The sequence below is a fragment of the Sander lucioperca genome, chromosome 8, assembly GCF_008315115.2.
Source record: "Sander lucioperca isolate FBNREF2018 chromosome 8, SLUC_FBN_1.2, whole genome shotgun sequence".
Classification (NCBI taxonomy): domain Eukaryota; kingdom Metazoa; phylum Chordata; class Actinopteri; order Perciformes; family Percidae; genus Sander; species Sander lucioperca.
This window is the reverse complement of record NC_050180.1, coordinates 10,140,914-10,158,959: the sequence shown is the minus strand read 5'-3', so window position 1 is coordinate 10,158,959 and position 18,046 is coordinate 10,140,914. Positions and strand designations below refer to the sequence as shown.

Genomic DNA, 18,046 nt, shown 5'->3' with positions numbered 1-18,046 from the left:
AAGCCATCTTCAGATGGAAAACGAAACAGCGGCTGGGTGAGTCAGTTTAACACAGCACAACCCCTCTAGAAGTAGGAAAGACATGCACTCATCCAGGCAAGTTTAGTCTCATTCTCTAAATGCAACACGCAGGGAAGAGGAAACAGGGGGATTAATGTTACCGGCAAGGCTAGCCTTTAGTAGCTGTGTGTCTTTATTATACAAGCCCAGGTCAGCTTAGCCTTGTAACAATAGATATAACACACACATACAGTATCACATAGACTATACACAGTCTTTTGGGGTCTTTTGTTTAACAGTTTGCCTGTCTTTGTTAATGACATTCTGTCTGTTGTATTGATAGACAAAAATAGGACAAGGTGAAGCGCTTATAATTTCAGTGTTTTCGTGGCAGAATGTGAAGAGAGCAGTAACAGTAACATGGACAGCTCAATTAAGAAGAAAATTAGAGCATACAAGGTCCCCTTGTCTGTTTGTTACTCTGTGTCATTGTGAAGAGCATGTTTTGTCAACAGGGCTTTATGAATTAACATGACCTGAAACTGAAAGGATTTTATTTTTTGAGCTGTTTTGCCAGTTTGACATCACGTTAAATTAAAAGGAAATAAGAAAAACGACACTTTTAAATGTTCATACTATAGCGTAAAAATCATCTGTATTTAAAACCAGTCAGTGTTGGTTGTAGACGTTGTAGAGTGAATGTGGATGTGGGGAAATATCTTATAGACAGAGAGGATGGCAATGGTAAAACACTACTGGGAATAGAAAATAGTACCAAGCCAGATTAGTGGTTTTGGTGTTGTATGTAAGAGATTCAGGCATCTTTACTGTATCTCTCTGTGTGAGTGTCCATTTGTATGAACAAGTGAGGGCGAGATCATTAGAAACTGTTGCTGTGTTGGGACATCTAAGTATGACAAACAACAATTTACGGGGAAAAATATTTTGACGAGAAAGAACAATGAAGTTGCAGAGGAAAGATCAGAGTGTGTTTGAGGTTAGGATCTCGTTTTTGTTGACAATCCTTATGTGGATCAACTATAAGCTCTGAGTGTGTGCTTTGACGTGACGTGGGGGTTTTGGTGAATTTGGGTAAAACCGGCAACAAAACCACTTCACTTGTGCCAAACCACGTTTTGGTGTGTGCTATGATGAAAGGCCGCTGGCAATGGGCACCACTCTTTCTCATGGAAACTGATATGGAACTAATCTGTGGAGCCTAAAAGCATTTGAGATGGAGTGAGCTCCAGAGAGCTTTTTAAATAATATTCATCAGTGCTCAACCACACGTACACACACACACACACACACACACACACACACACACACACACACACATACTGTGCACTCACACACAGAACATTGTCTCCATGGATAAACGTTTTACACTCCACAGTCATAAGAGAATTTAAAGCGCTAGATTTGCAACAAGCATTTAAGAGCACTGATGATACTGAGAAACATTTTTATAGTCAACAGGGACTTAATTAATTTTCCAGAACATGGCGTCCATCGCAGCTCTGCTTTGTGAGCTGATTCTGAAATGCAAATAAGCTAACAAGCAAAGTGTGACATTATTCTCTGTGTCGTTTCATTTTTAAGCTCTGGAGCAATTGTCCATTATTCACTTCAATGAATGTTACAATGTGATAATGTGACTGACAAAATTCTAGAGAGAGAGACACACAGTGGTGAGCCTAAAGGAGGAACCTTAAACTTCTATTTTTATTACACTTTTTGTTTTGCAATATTATAAAATAATTGAACAGAACAATATGTTTTATGTTTTCTCCAGGTAGGGAATGAGTCTTTACCCCAAGTGAAGGAGTTCAAGTACCTTGGAGTCTTGTTCGCGAGTGAGGGAACAATGGAGCGGGAGATTGGTCGGAGAATCGGCGCAGCGGGTGCGGTATTACACTCAATTTATCGCACCGTTGTGACGAAAAGAGAGCTGAGCCAGAAGGCAAAGCTCTCAATCTACCGGTCAGTTTTCGTTCCTACCCTCACCTATGGTCATGAAGGCTGGGTCATGACCGAAAGAACGAGATCCAGGGTACAAGCGGCCGAAATGGGTTTCCTCAGGAGGGTGGCTGGCGTCTCCCTTAGAGATAGGGTGAGAAGCTCAGTCATCCGTGAGGAGCTCGGAGTAGAGCCGCTGCTCCTTCGCGTCGAAAGGAGCCAGTTGAGGTGGTTCGGGCATCTGGTAAGGATGCCCCCTGGGCGCCTCCCTAGGGAGGTTTTCCAGGCACGTCCAGCTGGGAGGAGGCCTCGGGGAAGACCCAGGACTAGGTGGAGGGATTATATCTCCAACCTGGCCTGGGAACGCCTCGGGAGCCACAGTCGGAGCTGGTTAATGTGGCTCGGGAAAGGGAAGTTTGGGGTCCCCTGCTGGAGCTGCTACCCCCGCGACCCGTTACCGGATAAGCGGAAGAAGATGGATGGATGAATATGTTTTAAATGTGCTTGTTGAGGGTTTATTTAGTAAATCCTGCATGTATGTGTGTGTGATGATGGACTAATGTTGCCTTATTCATGCTGAAGACTTTGAGTAGAGGCAGGAAGGAATGAAGGTTTCCACTGCGGTCTGAATGGAGAGTCATCAGTCTTCTGTAAGACACACAAGTGTGTGTGCAAGTTTGTGGTTATGCATACACATTTGTTAGACTTCTCACACGCCTCTCATCACAAACACTTAGACATGCATTTACACACACGCAGAGCAAAGACAGAGTCCAGAGGGCAAGAGACATAAACAAGCCTGACCGGTACGTTAAGAACAAGTTGTCCAGTTAACACTAAGTGTCTTCTCTTTTTTTTTATGTGTCACTCGATAGTCACTCTTACTTCTATTTCTGTACTGGTAAAAAAAAAAAAAAAAAAAAAAAAAGTTATGTTTTTATCCATAGCTCAAGAAATACTTCTCTTTTTTTGTGTTGCTAAGTCATGCAGATGTAGTCAGTTTGTGGCTTGTGGAAACGAAAACATTCACAATTGCTGAAATAAACCCAGCAAACAGATTTTTAAAAGTGATTGCTTATTGGAACAGACAAATGTTTAAAAGGAAAAATAAGCCCTTTGAATGTTATATTCAACTTTTATTACTGAATCCTGCTTGTGGATGATGATATTTTTCAAATGTAGGTGTCTGTTACATATCAGAAATCATAGATTTTGGAGGTACTGTAGGAGTAGGAAAAAGTAATCGCATTTCTGTTTCATTGGTCACAGTTGCAAGCAGGAAAGTGTGATTCTCTTTTAACTACCATTATAGGGCTAGCCAGTGGACCATTAAGCCACCTCATTTTTAATATCCACAAACTGACACTGCCTGCCCCTGCAAGCTGATGAGAACTATGCCATGTGTCCAATTATGGATGCTTATTTTTCATAGCCTCATATTTTGGTGAAGGTGGTGGATGTGCATTTAATGGATCTTTTCAGCAGGATTTCTGCTCTGTGTTAAAACATACAGCCTGCATGCTCCCCTGAGAATCAGGTTTTTATCCTTCACACAGGCATTTAACACACAAAGACACATAAACAGAACACATGTGCGCATGTATATCTATACGCAGGCACAAACACACATACGCACGGAGGAATCTGTGTGTTCACTCACATCTAAATACAAAAGCGTGAGAAATGGTTTTCACCTGGTGTGGATAGAGTTTCATCCTTTCAGCCATGGGAGTTTATTAGCTGCTTAAAACATTACCACAGAGGGAGTTTCCCTGCGCTCTAAAGTGCTACATTCCATGCAGTATGCGCACGCACACACACACACACACACACACACACACACAGCACAGGGGAAACCAAACCTTTACTTTCCATCCTTCTGTCTCCATCAAGCCAATCTCTCTTTCGTGCTATTACACCAGCATACACACTCCACCTTCCTCCCCCTCTCTCTCTCTCTCTCTCTCTCTCTCTCTCTCTCTCTCTCTCTCTCTCTTTGTGCCTCTTTCACTCCCTCACTCACACTTGCAGACACCCACACACCCCTGTAGGTGTAATGTTACGATGCAACCAGCCTGTTAACATTCCCGGGCCAGCCGCTGAAGCTTTCCAGATTGTTCTGTTTATACAAACGCGGTGGAGACAGGGGAGGTAAGGGATGGAGGATTGAGATTGCCCGGCGAAATATGAATAAACACACGTGTGCAAGTGTGCACCAACTGACATGAAACGAAACATCTTTATACACAAATGGAGTCATACACAAACTGTGTACCATGGGTGTGTGTCACGTACGTTTCACGTACGTGCGTGTGTATTTCCAAACACACACACACACACACACACACACAGCTTTTGTACATCCTGCAGAAGGACTCTCAGCTATCTCATTATACTGTTGAAATGTCAGCCTCGTTAAAGTGGCCTATTTGACTTAATTGAGAAGCAGAGTGTAAATAAATGCTTCAGTCCAGTTTGTTTTCACTGGTCTCTCCAGGACTCTGCTCTCATTCCAAACCAATTCCTCAAAGAACCCTTCACTCTCTCTGGCTTTCTTTATTTACTTCTTTTCTCCATCTTTTGCCTTTAGTCCTTTTTTCACTCTCAATTTGAAATGTCTTCTCTCTTCCTCACCCTCTCACTGGAGGACACAAATCTGAATATTACAGCACTGACTTTGATTCTTAGCCTTTTTTTAGGCAAAATGCCCTGAAGATGGTAAATGGCTGTAATTATTGGGAAGGGGGCAGTTCATGAATCTTAATTTTAAAAAGCAACTCCTCTAACTTTACATTTTGGGTTGCGCGTTTGGATCCCGCCTATACAAACCATCCATAAAATATGCAAAGTTACACAAGATTTAAAATAGATGTAAAAGCACCCACTCATAACTCCATATACCAGGTTTAAGATTTGTATCTGGCGCTCGTGTTTTCTGATCTTTTTAACAATTATTTAGAGCAAGGAAATGTTTCTTTAGGCTCACATAATGCCCAGTTTGTGCCTGGCATATCACTGTGTAGCTTATTTTAGACTGCTGCATTGATACATTTACATACATACATTTTGAAGACATTTCCAGCGACAGAAAATGAAAGATGTGCTTCTTCCTGTAGTCATCTTTGTTTCATTAAAGAAATGGAGTCAGACCTTCTGAAACACTTTATTATCTAGTGGACAGGATATATTAAAATCTTTCCAAACATTAGTGTTAACAAATTACCTGCTATGCTTTTTTTAAGTTTGCCTTGTGCAGTATAAGGACAACATATCACACCTTGGAGGCTTACATCTGTAACTCATAAAAGTCTTAAATGTAAAAACTAGAATACCCAATTTTATTTTGAAGACCCCTTTTTAGATGCCGTTAAGGAAAATTGTATAAGAATGTTTAATTTACTGACCTTTTACAATTGCAACTATACTAAAAGTGATGATTATCAGAAGGGGATGGAGGAGTGATTTTTTTCCCTGCTTTATCCTATTTCCTCCCATCTAAACGGATCACTTCCCATCCAAATCCCATTCCAATACTTCCAATCCAATTTCAGTCCTGAGTTATTATTACTCATTTTGAGGGATGCCCAAGTGGCCCAGGGGTTAAGGCAGCGATCATGAACCGCAACGTCCCTGGTTTCAGTCCAGCCGGGATCCTTTGTTGCATTTCATCCCCTATCTCTCTGTTCCCCCCTCTTTTTCCTCTCGTTTCTCTAATGTCAGTTACCTGATTAAGGCATAAAGTGCCCAAAATAAGAAAAATAAAATGTCGCATGATGAGTGTAAATGGTGCTTCCATCCACTTTCAACATATGAATGCTATTAAATCTCAATGATAAGGCACAGTTGCCTCCCAGTTACCCATTCTCCTCATTTTCTTTACCTTCTTTTCGCTTAGCTCTCCTCCTTCTCTTTTTAACTCCCTTCAGCCTTCCTTGCCTTTCTTCCCGTCCATCAACTCTTGTCCCTTTCCACTTCCCCTCAGTTTATTTCACCTCCTAGAGTTACTTGCTACTGCTCTGACATACACTGAACCTTCTCTCTCTGAAACAAACACTCGCCATGAAGCAAAGAGACAAGAATGAATGCTCGATTGCTCGTTCATGCTATACACAGATCAACTCGTTGACCCTTGCAACCTCACAGACTGACAAGGAAATACGTCCTACACTCAAAACACAAACAGAGCCGTACACTCTCTTAAATGCAGGCCCAAATGTCACACTCCAAATCCTCTCATTTCCTCTTTCCTGTAGCTGGTCAGTCAGGCGTGTGTGACACTCTGAGAGTATCGATAGCAGGGGCAAGTTAAGTTAGCCCTCCGAGACACACGCACACACACCCATACACACAAACATTCTCTGACGGCCACAGGACAAGCACACACACACACACACATAGGCTTGCTTTCAGATATATGCACACAGGCCCACACACTCCCACCCCTGTGGTAGCTAGAGATGTGGTTCAAATCCTGCCCAGTAACCCTTAACTGATACCAGCGCCTGAACCAGGTGTGTGCGTTTGTGCGTGTGTGTTTCCTGGATAGTCAACAGTACATTTCAGATGTGTGTGTGTGTGTGTGTGTGTGTGTGTGTGTGTGTGTGTGTGTGTGTGTTTGTCCAGGCAGGTCATGGACCGTTGCTCTGAACTGAACCCTGTGTTACTGCCCAGAAAGCGGTCATCACCTGTGGAGGGTCTGTCTCTCTCCATTGTTTTGCTCTAGCTCAGTGTGTCTGAACCTGTTTGTGCTCTTAATAGTTTTTTTTTCATTCATAGCCTCTAAAGTTGTTAAAGTTGATAACATGTTTTAGTTACAAATGCATGAGTTAAAATTTTCCTGTAGGTTTAATGTAAACTTTTTACCCAACTTCCCCCAGGGGCTCAATAAAGTATTCTATTTGACTGATTAATTGATTGATTGATTGATTGATTGATTTATAAACAACCTTTATGGTATCATTTAGTTTAATTTAAGTATAAAATGGCCAATGTCAAAGCATGTGTGAGACAGAAATAAGCGACACATAGATTGTATAAAAGAAGTGGACCACCATTGGTTTGTGGACTACCGGTTTGAAGCCTCAAGTTTTGCATTTTGGCCATCGCCGTCTTGGATTGTTGGGTCCAGGAGTGACAATATTTGGGTAAGAGGGTGGAGCCAAATTATCAGCTAGCACTAGCACTAGCTAGCTAGCTTGGTTACCAAGTTCCATCCGAATTCACGTTTAACGTGATATTAATTGGGATGATAATTTTGACTAGCGAAAAACAGACTTTAAAGAAAATGACATAGGGTTATTTTCTGATGAGCTTCTTTGCAACCAGTGGAGTCGCCCCCTGCTGGCCATTAGAGAGAATGAAGGTTTAAGGCACTTTTACATTGGCTTTACTTTTCAGTCTGGGCACATCATAATGTATAGACAGCAGGACAAACAACAGTTTGATGAGTAACTCATTAATCAAATTGTCTGACACAAAGTGTTTCGTTATACTGTAGTACTGCACTGACCTACATCTTGCTTGCTGCCTCCTGACTGATCATCCTACTCTAAACACACGTGTAAAACAAACACACACTTACAGAAACATAAAGTATGCACAAACACAGATTATAAAGTATCATATTTACCCTTACATTTAGGCACATGTGAATGTTGAGTAACATAACAAATTGCTGAATATGCAGATGATAAAAAAGGACATACATGCATGCACAGTATTGATTGCTCCATATTGCACGGATCACCATATTGACCTGAATAACTTTGTTATCATTGCCACACACACACACACACACACACACATATACAGTATGGATACATGTTACTTCCAAACACAGACACCTACAGTCTGGTGCAGGCAAACACACATTAAGCGTATATACTGATACGTCTTTACTTCCATACTGTCTTATCCTCGCTATTTCACTGCCCTCACTAAAATCACTTAAACTTTTCATGTTTACATTTTCCTGACAAGTGGCTTCTTGTAATTGTCTGAGTAATGACTTTCCTCTCTCAATGTTATACCATTCCAACAAGTCTTGGATGGATGGTTGGGAACATCAAAACCAGAGACTGCCTGCAACACTGGAGACTGTTCTGGTTTGCATGCCGTCTCCTACCTTCTATGAATGCTCTAACTTTAACCAAGTAGTTTCAGTTTCCTCAACGTATCTGTACTAGAGGCAGATCAGAACATGTTTATATGGGTTGTATTAGCGGGCACTGTAAGACAACCTGTTTTTTTCATTTAGGTATGATGTTGTTCTCTTGTTCTTGTTGTTTTCATATAAAAAAAGTCATAACTAACTTTGACCATTCTCATATTTCAACCTCAGAATCAGAAAAGGTGTATTGCCAAAGCAAGTGGCAATAAATCTACTGTCCTCGGTCCAATAAAGCCTTTTAGAAACCCACTGGATACATGTTATAATCCACAGTGGTAAAGTCTAAAACAAGTTTACATTTCAAAGATACAAAAAAGCAAAAAAATAAATAAACCAAACACCACAGGTATTTTTAAGCACTATGAGTACGTATGTTGGTCCAAATCTTTCAAACACAACGTCTCTGTCACTTTTTTTTCTCAGTTCATCTCTTTCGTCTCTGCTGTTCACAGAAAAAAATCAATCATCATTGTCATCTTATCCTGTTTTGATTTACATTATAGAGAGATCCTTAAATGCTACACCATCTGGACATCAACTGTCAGGAAGGTGTTGAATAACATGAATGATCACATATGCATTCCTTCCTATGTTGCTTTGTAGTTGGCATTGCTTTACATTGTGGTGCTACAGTGTTTTAGATGCCCTCCGCCTTAGCAAGCTGTGTGTAGGCGGAAAGAAAGCCACCTACTAAGCCTGCTACTCTGAACTGAATGTTAACATGAGTGAGGGTAAGAAGGGTTGTGTGTTTGTGTTGCTCGGGTAGATAGATAGGTAGACAGAGTTGTCTAATTTGTGTGTTTGGGGTCTTGCTTGCTTGCATGCATTTCTGTGTGTGTTTAATAAATGAGGAAGGGCAACAAAGGTTGAGCGCAGCACTTGCTCCCCAGCTGGCTTCGTTGTATCATAGCAACTCCACATGAATAATAATTATAAACACACACACACACACACACACAAACACACAAACACACAAACACAAACAAACACACACGCACACACACACACACACACACACACACACACACACACACACACACACACACACACACACACACACACACACACACACACACACACACACACACACACACAGTAATGAGCCATTCTTCTCCAGCCACTCTGCCTAATCTCTCTCAGCTGTTTCTGTGCTGTGCTCTACACTGAGCTCCAGTTTACAGTAAACATGCATTTACTTTGGCTGAACCCTAATGATGATTTAGATTTTAAATTATTTTTGGCATTTTAGCTTTAATGAGCTGCAGAAAGGTGCCTGTACTGTTTTCACCAAAAAGAGAATTTTTTTTCTCTCCCTTTGCTTTTCAGGTGGTTGTTTTAATGGAGGTTATATAACAATTAATTACTTTTCAGTCAGTAATGAATATTGACTAGTTGTCCAAATGTAGAATTGAATTTATTAGCAAATGGTTTGATATTGTCAAGATTTCAGCCACACACTTCAAAGGGGGCTCAAACCAATTTCCCATAGAAAGGTGACTTTACTCGTCACAGTTAAGCTGCCAGTAGAAATATGAACTTTGTGACGTAAGATTAGGGGGTACTGTATCCAGCCATTTCTGTAACTTTCTGAAACCAGAAATCCACTTCACGACATGATTGGCACATGATTGGATTTTTTTTCACTCTTTCTTTTCATTCTTGACACAACTATTGCTGTCACTTTGTCTTCCAGTAGAGACTGTCGTAAAAATGTGCACCTTTATCCCCATTCTTTTTTTCTAAACGATGTTTATTAGTTTTCCACTTGCCCAGACCCATCCCAATAACACATAATGAAAGCATTACACTAACAATAACGTATTACTAACAAAAGATGAGTAGGTAGGTATGTAGTACTCTCAATGCCATTCCTGTCTCAAAAGAGATACTTAAGAAACTATAAGATTGTTGCCTTATGTTAGGCCTCCTGCACACTGCCTGTGTGGCGTGAGCGTGTCAGCTGCGTGGCGTGTCCGTTTTTATTTCGGCTCCCATGTTAACAGGTTAGAGCTTACACACTGCCTGCGTGACACGCACGTCTCAGGCGAGGCTCGAGCCGCTCCGAAAACGCGTACATGCTAGAAATAGAACCGACGCCTATTTTTCACGCGACACGCAAGCGTGTTGGAAGTGTTTCCAGGCAAAATAGAATACAAAAAGATGTTTATATGTCATTTTGACACAAATACATATTAAAAAATGACACGTTGATGTTTGAAAGTCTCTAGGTTTTGACATAAATGCAGATATAAATGTAATAAAAAAAAAAAAATAATAATAATTATCGATTTTCAAATATTGCACCTGTCAATACAGAACGAAATATTCTGTAGCCTATTTTGCCTTCAATACTGCCGACGTTGTCTTTGCTATAATCAAATCAGTATATATTATTTCATTTCATCAATGGGAAACATACATGTGTACAGACAAGGCTAGCAGCAGCAGCGCCGCGTCAGTCACGTTTCTGGTGTGCAAAGACATAGAAAATGCCACACAGCCGCCACGCAACTGACACGCAACAGAAACGCCACGCTCACGTCACGCAGTGTGTAGCTGGCCTTAGGGTGTTCTCTATTCTTTATTTGGACCCCATTAGCTTCCACAAAGTGGACGAGTCTTCCTGGGGTCCACATCTCTCTCAGGTATCCAACCCTTGCATTTCTAAGGAATGTAATAAAAGGTTTCCAGATTTCCTCAAACACATTTTGTATATTTCTCAGTATGTAAGTTATCTTCTCAATTCTTCTCAATGTTATTTTGTTAATTCATTCTTTAATACTTAGTCTACTTGTTTTCTTCCAAAAAGAGCAATTAGCCATTTGGCGTGCAAGATACACATCACCAGTGGTGGAAGAGTATTCTTTTACTTAAGTAAAAGTAAAGTAAAAAAAGTCCTGTATTGAAAATGTTTCTTAAATCAAGGAAAATGTACATAAAGTATTAAAAGTAAAAGTACTCAATGCAGAAAAATCCTCACAATTTAGACACTGTGGAAACCATCAAAACTGTTCTGTCGATCAACTAAGTGTTTAATCGGCTAATCATTTCAGCTGGACTTGTAGGCCTATATATTGTTGGGTAGTTTTATTTAGTATAAAATATTGTATTTTATAAACTACATGTGTTTTGTAGAAGTAGAAAGTAGCATGAAAAGAAAAGACTCAAGTAAAGTACAAGTACCTCAAATGTGTACTTAATTACAGTTCTTGTACTTGGTTACACTCCACCACTGCACATCTAGGTCTATTCCTCTTTCCTTGTTTGAAGTTTGAAAAGTACAAGTTCAAAATTTAAGTCTTAGGTTTGAGAGGGACCTGGTGGTATCATGTATGTCCAATGGAGGGACAGTCGCAGCTAACGAAACCCCTAATGTTCACAAAAAGTCATGAAATTGAAATCGGACACCATTGTTAGCTTTATAAGACCTTGGGGTATAGGTTATGTAAGTGGCGTGACGAAATTCAAACTGTAAATATACGAAAGTTATGCCGAAAATGAAGCTTAGCTGCTATCTGTACACATAGGATTGGAGGGACTGTCGCAGCTAACAAAACCCCTAATGTTTAAAAAAAAATCATTAAATTAAAATCGGACACCATTGTTAGCTTTATATGACATTGGGGTAAATGTTATGTAAGTGGCGTGACGAAATTCAAACTGTAAATCTATGAAAGTTATGCCGAAAGTGTAGCAACGATCTTTTCCCATAGGATTAAATGGGACACATAGCCTAGCTTGCAGCTCCGGAGCTCCGCGGAGCCCCGAGCCCCGGCCGTCCAGTAACTGAGAACCGGTGACTTTCACTGGGTATGGAGGTTGCCGCTTTCTCGTCAGACTGTGTGGAGCTCCTAAAGTCCGACACGTCTTACCAAATTTGCAATTAGCCATCAATTTTCGTAAAACGGCCCATATTTGAGCTTTATATAGTTGATTTCTCGCTTAAAAAAGTATCAGAAATGAATTTAATAACGAAATAGCCCGACAAACAATATATAACTTTGCAGTGTCTGAAATATGAGACCTGCTGTCTCGTCTCCAATGTGTTTTACAGCCTACCAAGCGTTAATGCTAGTATATGTTAGCTGAACTTTACGGAGCATATAATGTGTTTTGTATGTCGTTTTTATATATTTGAATTGTGTAACCACTTGAGCCACGGTGAAACGTTGTTTCGTGTAGCTATATGGTTGAAATGACAATAAAACACAGTTGAATTGAGTTGACCGTCTCACTGTCTGTCTGTAAACGGTAGGCGTGGCTTGGGAGTGTACTTAGAGCAGCGAAGCAAGTGCATTCTGGGATTTGGTGTCTTTCATCCACATGAGCCAAAAACACATTTCCTGGCTTTTCTCGGCCTAGAAGGCACCAATTTAAATTTTTTTTCACATTTATACTACATAAGTGACCCAATTTAAAGATATATTCAGCTTTCCAGCGGTGAAATATCCCTTTAAACGATATTGAACGGTGTCTCCCCTCTATATGACTGCTGTCTTTTCACTCCGCCTTCCAGTTTGGAACAACTGAAAACACTTTTTGATTTCCAACATGGTCGGACAACATGTCATATGAACTAGTTCTTCTCTGGCATAGTCCAGCCCTTACAGTCAGGATATGTTGGCCTCTGCTGCTTTGATTTAGATTATTCGTTAGTCTGTACTTCGCAAGTCCCCTTACCTAATGGAAGTGCAATCCTAAACTGTTGGAGTACCTCTTCAAAGGATTACAATGGCAGTGAGTTTCCTTTTGAGAAAGAGCAGGAGTCACCCTGCTTTTTAAACATGTTTATATCACTACGTTTTACTATGGTCTGCAAATATCTGTTAAAGACATCCCTTTGGCTCTTTCTGGATACAAGAACAGTACCAGGAATGTAAGGTTCATTGCTGTTTTCTTCAACAGTGATAAAATGGAAGTCAATAAAAGTAATTTGGACAGTTGGATAGACAGAAACGAGTGAAGCAGCACTCACACTGTTTACACTGTTTTCAATCGGTCCAACACAAGTGAAAATAGCAATTTAACTGTGTTCTTAAGAGTGTGTGTGTGTTGGAAGGAAAATAGTAGTTGAATGAAAAGTGTTCTTTTACTGACCCCGCTGCCTATCTGTTTGGTTTTCTGCCAAAGCCTGTAAACACACTTTGAACGAAGCCAAAACATTAAAAAAAATCAGCTATTTCAGAAGTTAAACCAGCAGCTGCAGTTCAGCCATGCTCAGTTTCTGCCAAAACAAATAGTACCTAGTATTAGTTGTTGACAACTGTTATTGTTTAATGTTTTAAATGGCTGATTTTGACTTCTAAATTGTGTAAAAATATGTTGAATACTGCAAATGTAGGTTGGCTGGATTATAAATGTTCTCTCTGTCCTCCTTTTCCCACTTCCCCAGTAACCTTCTCTTCTTTTTCAATCCAGTTATTGTCAAAAGTAAAACTCAAAACAAAATTATTGTTTTATCTTGGTTTTGTGTTTGTGCCATGAAGTTACTTGTTTAACTGGTTGTTGTTGTTGTTGTTGTTGTAGTAGTGTGTGTGTGTGTGTGTGTGTGTGTGTGTGTGTGTGTGTGTGTGTGTGTGTGTGTGTGTGTGTGTGTGTGTGTGTGTGTGTGTGTGTGTGTGTGTGTCTCTTTCCAAACCAAATAAAAAGGTTGGGTCAGAGGGCTGGACGAGTGGGGACTGTTCCAGCAGTCAACATGACATGAAAGAAAACAAACCCGTTTCTTAGAGAAGTTGGGAAATAAAGAGCGAGATCAGGGATTGTTTGTCTCTCTCACACACACACACACACACACACACACTTACTTCCTTCTTCTTTCAAATACTTGACCTTTGCTCATCTCTCTTTTCATCTGCTGCTCTCTCCGTCTTTCTCGTCTCCTCCTCCCTTCTGTCATTTTGACACCCAAGTGACTTCTCCACCTCACTGTCCTTGCTCTCTGTCTGTCCTCCCACTCTGTTCCAGGATGTCATACGCTCAGACTGCACACACACAAGGTCCGACACCACAAACACACAAAAACGTGACCCTGTTTAATAAACAAGCAACAGAGTGTGTGAGAGTAAGGAAGCTTTTAGTGGCGCCTCTTATCTTGCTTCCTCTCAAAACACACACACACACACACACACACACACACACGAGAAAAAACACTGCCTCAAAGATTGAATGTCGTCTTTGAGAGTCGCTCACCCTTCTCTCTCTCTCACACACACACACACACACACACACACACACACACACACACACACACACACACACACACACACACACACACAGCCTCATTCTTCTTTCCCTCTCAGTTACAAACTCCATCTAGCAACATGGACCGGCTGTTCTGTGAAGTGGCTTAATGAAAGAACCCTACACACATGCACACAGGCCCAAATACACACATGCACAAACAGGACCTATACACATGCATTATGTATAGAGAGATGTCAGGGCGAGGGGGCTGCCTCACAGGATGGCGCACCGAGCAGTTGGGGGTTCTGTGCCTTGCTCAAGGGCACCTCAGCAGTGCCCAGGAGGCTAACTGGCTCCTCTTCAGCTACTACTCCCCACTCCGTACTTGGTCCGTGCAGGGAGTTGAAGTGCCAACCTTCTGGTTCCCAAGCCAAGTCTCCAAGAACTGAGCTACTGCCACTCCAAAGGTAAAATGTGGGGGGGAAAGTCCATTATATTCATAAGTCAGTTTGCAAGTTTTTGTATTGAATTGAATGTCACAGTGTATAATTAGGTGTAAGGTTTTCATGGATCCACTCCTGGTAACTGAGACTCAAACCAGGACCAAATTATATTCAGTCTAATTGGGTCCAGGTAGGAAGCTATTCTATTGCTGCAGGTCTCAGGTCTGTGTGCCAATATGTCTAACACTCGAGTGGATCCAAGAGGACTCGCTATCAGCTCTGATCATGCGGTGTGTCATAGTCACCGCGGGTGAATTGTTTGGAGGTGATACGGAGTTTGAACTGTCTTGATTCTTTGGACATAAATTGCTACTCTTTGACTGCTAGCGTTTCTTAATTGGTGGGGCATTATGCTGCTGCCACCCATGTCTGTGAGTCTGTGTGAGTATGCTCACATGAAGTCAGTTAGATATAAAAATGTTTTTCTTTCCGTTTCAGCCCTCCGTCCTCACTAAGTCAGCGTTTTTGTTTTTTCCAAAGCCAAAGTCTCCAGATGGGATACATCTTAAAATGACAGCTAGGTGTTTGAACTTTCTGTGTCCTCTAATGTTCTCTGTTATCATTATGTCATGAAATAATGATTTTATCATCACAGTGCAGCATCTTTGAAATGACTAGTTAACTTGTACTATTTATGAGCTGTGTCTCTCCCACTCCTGGCTAGACATTGGCTGTGATGCCCATTTTTTATTTGACAGACAAAGACTTAGCAAAGAGACAATGAGAGATTTAGCCGTTCTCCACTGTAGGCAGGTCTCTAGAACTCAACCTGGAAACATTAATGTTTCATATTGACCCAAAAACTGCATTTTAAAATATTGGACCGACTTATGTAGATGTAGCCTGGTACACACAGTATCTGTGTGTTTACATGTGTGTGAAAAGATTCAGCAGAACATAGACAATTGTTTTATGTTGTTTTCACTTAGATGTGTTGCCATGGAAATTGCTTCAAGCTCCTGTGCTTGTGTGTGTGTGTGTGTGTGTGTGTTCATTAAGCTGATTATAGGTGAATTAATTGCTTTTAATGTGGATGTGTACACCGGGAGAAAACCCAGAAAGAGATTAAAACCAAACCAGAAAGAAAGAGGGGGGGGGGGGGTTATTTTCTGCTTTTTTGAATCCAGACTGAGGCCATGCCACAGTAATGTGAATAAAGTTGAAAGGGAAATTGATACTGTCAAAGCTTTCTGCTCATTAGTGTTTTCAGATCATTAAAAGTTTGTGGTCAACACAAAAATACCAATACAGAATCTTCAATGTATTACATTTTTATTTAATATTAGCTCAATAGGTGCTTTCCGACCGGATACTACTTGTACTTTTTAGAGGAAAACTTCTAAACAGTTCTAAGAACTACTCTCCCCCAAAATCTTTTTTTCCGTTTGCATTCCCACTGGCCAAGTAGGGACTGGTAGGAGGGGTAAGGGAGTGATGCAAGCACGGCAACGGTCTTTATAGCATTGTTACTAGACCTTAGCGCCACATACAACAACAACAACAAAGCAGCATGGAGGAGGCCGTACATGGCCAGCAGTGCCTGCACCTCCGCATCAGTCCACTTTTCCGAGATCCGCATTCCGTCCATTCTCGTAGTAATTCACGTAATGTTTTGCTCAACACAGATGGGACACACAAGTGTCTGAGCATAACTGGCCGAGCGACGAGCTAGAGGCCGGGGCAGGCACTTGCTGGCTGTCGCCTCACTTCATGGAGGTTCTCAATTCCGAAAACTTTGAAGCAAATTGTCAATTCGGCATAAATTTTCGCAAGACTGCCTATATTCGAAATCTAAACAGTTAATTTCTCGCCTAAAACGTTGTCAGAAGTGAATTTAATGATGAATAAGATAAGATTGTTGCTCTGTCTGCAAGTTCCGAGTTGGCAGTGGGCGTGACTTATAAGTTTGACCAATCAAGTACACCTAGGAAAAGGGAAAAGGGAAAAGACCCTGCTCTGAAGTAGGAGCTAAAAAAGTACGCTACTGAGGCCAGAGGAACTTAATTTTTCCTGTCGGAACACGACGAAAAAAGTGTTCTAGGAACGTTTAGTTCTAAGAACTGCAAAAATCCCTCTGGTCGGAAAGCCCCTAATAGCAACTAAATGGTTACTGCCACCATCTGGTTAATAGATAAATAGATTCATATTGTAGATGACCCACTCAGTACAATTTTAGTCAATCACACATTACAGGTTTGTCATTGTTTTTTTACCAGCCGCCGCAGCGATGCTGGTATTGTTTTCAATCAAGCGGAAACTACCACAGAGGTGGTTTTTAGTACTTTGCCAGGTGTTTATATCTGTCTGCAGCCAGGTTTTGCCACGGCGATAGCGTTGCAACCAACAAAACCTGGCTGTTGCAGTTAAGTTTAGCTGACAAAAGGTGACCGCCATGTGGCAACAACAGTTACGTTTAGGCACCAAAACTACGAGTTAAAAAGATCATAGTTTGGATTAAAACACCGGTCCCCTTAAGTAGTACTCCCGGGACACGGAGACACGGAAAACGTGGACACGGGACACGAACTCTGCTTCCCCTGCTTGAAAGCCCAAGTTGTATTACCCACCCATCCACCCCAACCTCCTCCATTTGCACAGTCAATGTAGTGCATACGGCAAAAAATACGTGGAATACATACGAATTACAGCGCATTACTTTTCGTAGCTATAGTATGTACGAATGGTTCATCATTCAGTCTTGTGAGACCTTTAGTGGCCATAATAATTATGATGGGAGCAAAGGAGGAACTCATATGTCATAATATAAAGAGTATCAAAGTCTGCCTTAAGAGGAGGTTGGGGTGGATGGATGGGTCAAACAAACAGGATTTTCAACCAGGAGACCGCTGTTCATGTCCCGTGTTAAACCAAAAGTAAACGTACATTACACTATGTAACATACGTAAGTACTTAACAAACTTACTTATTTTAACCAAACTATGATCTTTTATGTTGTCGTATGGGTTGGAGCATATTCTGTATCAACTTGTTTTAAGACTTATAGTATGAATGTCTGGTGAATATTCAAACCCAGGATGCCTTACTGTACATAATTTCATTTACACTTACTGTATGTATTTTAGGATTGCAGCGTTGGTCTCTTTGGAAGCTAAACAATCTTGACTAGAATTCATGCATTTCCATTGTTTAAATGACGCTTACAAACACACACACAGTACATACACACACAGTACATACACACACAGTACATACACCCCCGTACGTACATACG

General features: G+C 41.0%; 2 long non-coding RNA genes across 2 annotated transcripts in view; one reads left to right on the top strand and one right to left on the bottom strand.

Moving 5' to 3' along the window:
* The first annotated feature begins 779 nt into the window (after nucleotides 1–779).
* LOC116037796 lies at nucleotides 780–17,688 on the top strand. Its single transcript, XR_004101950.1, has 3 exons — nucleotides 780–790; nucleotides 3,723–3,725; nucleotides 17,607–17,688. It is a non-coding gene; the product is annotated as an uncharacterized LOC116037796 (long non-coding RNA).
* The window catches only part of LOC118495584, a 175,278-nt gene continuing 172,209 nt past the window's right edge, over nucleotides 14,978–18,046 (bottom strand). The window contains exon 4 of the long non-coding RNA XR_004898048.1: nucleotides 14,978–14,994. This is a non-coding gene — a long non-coding RNA (uncharacterized LOC118495584). The remainder of the gene's footprint in view (nucleotides 14,995–18,046) is intronic.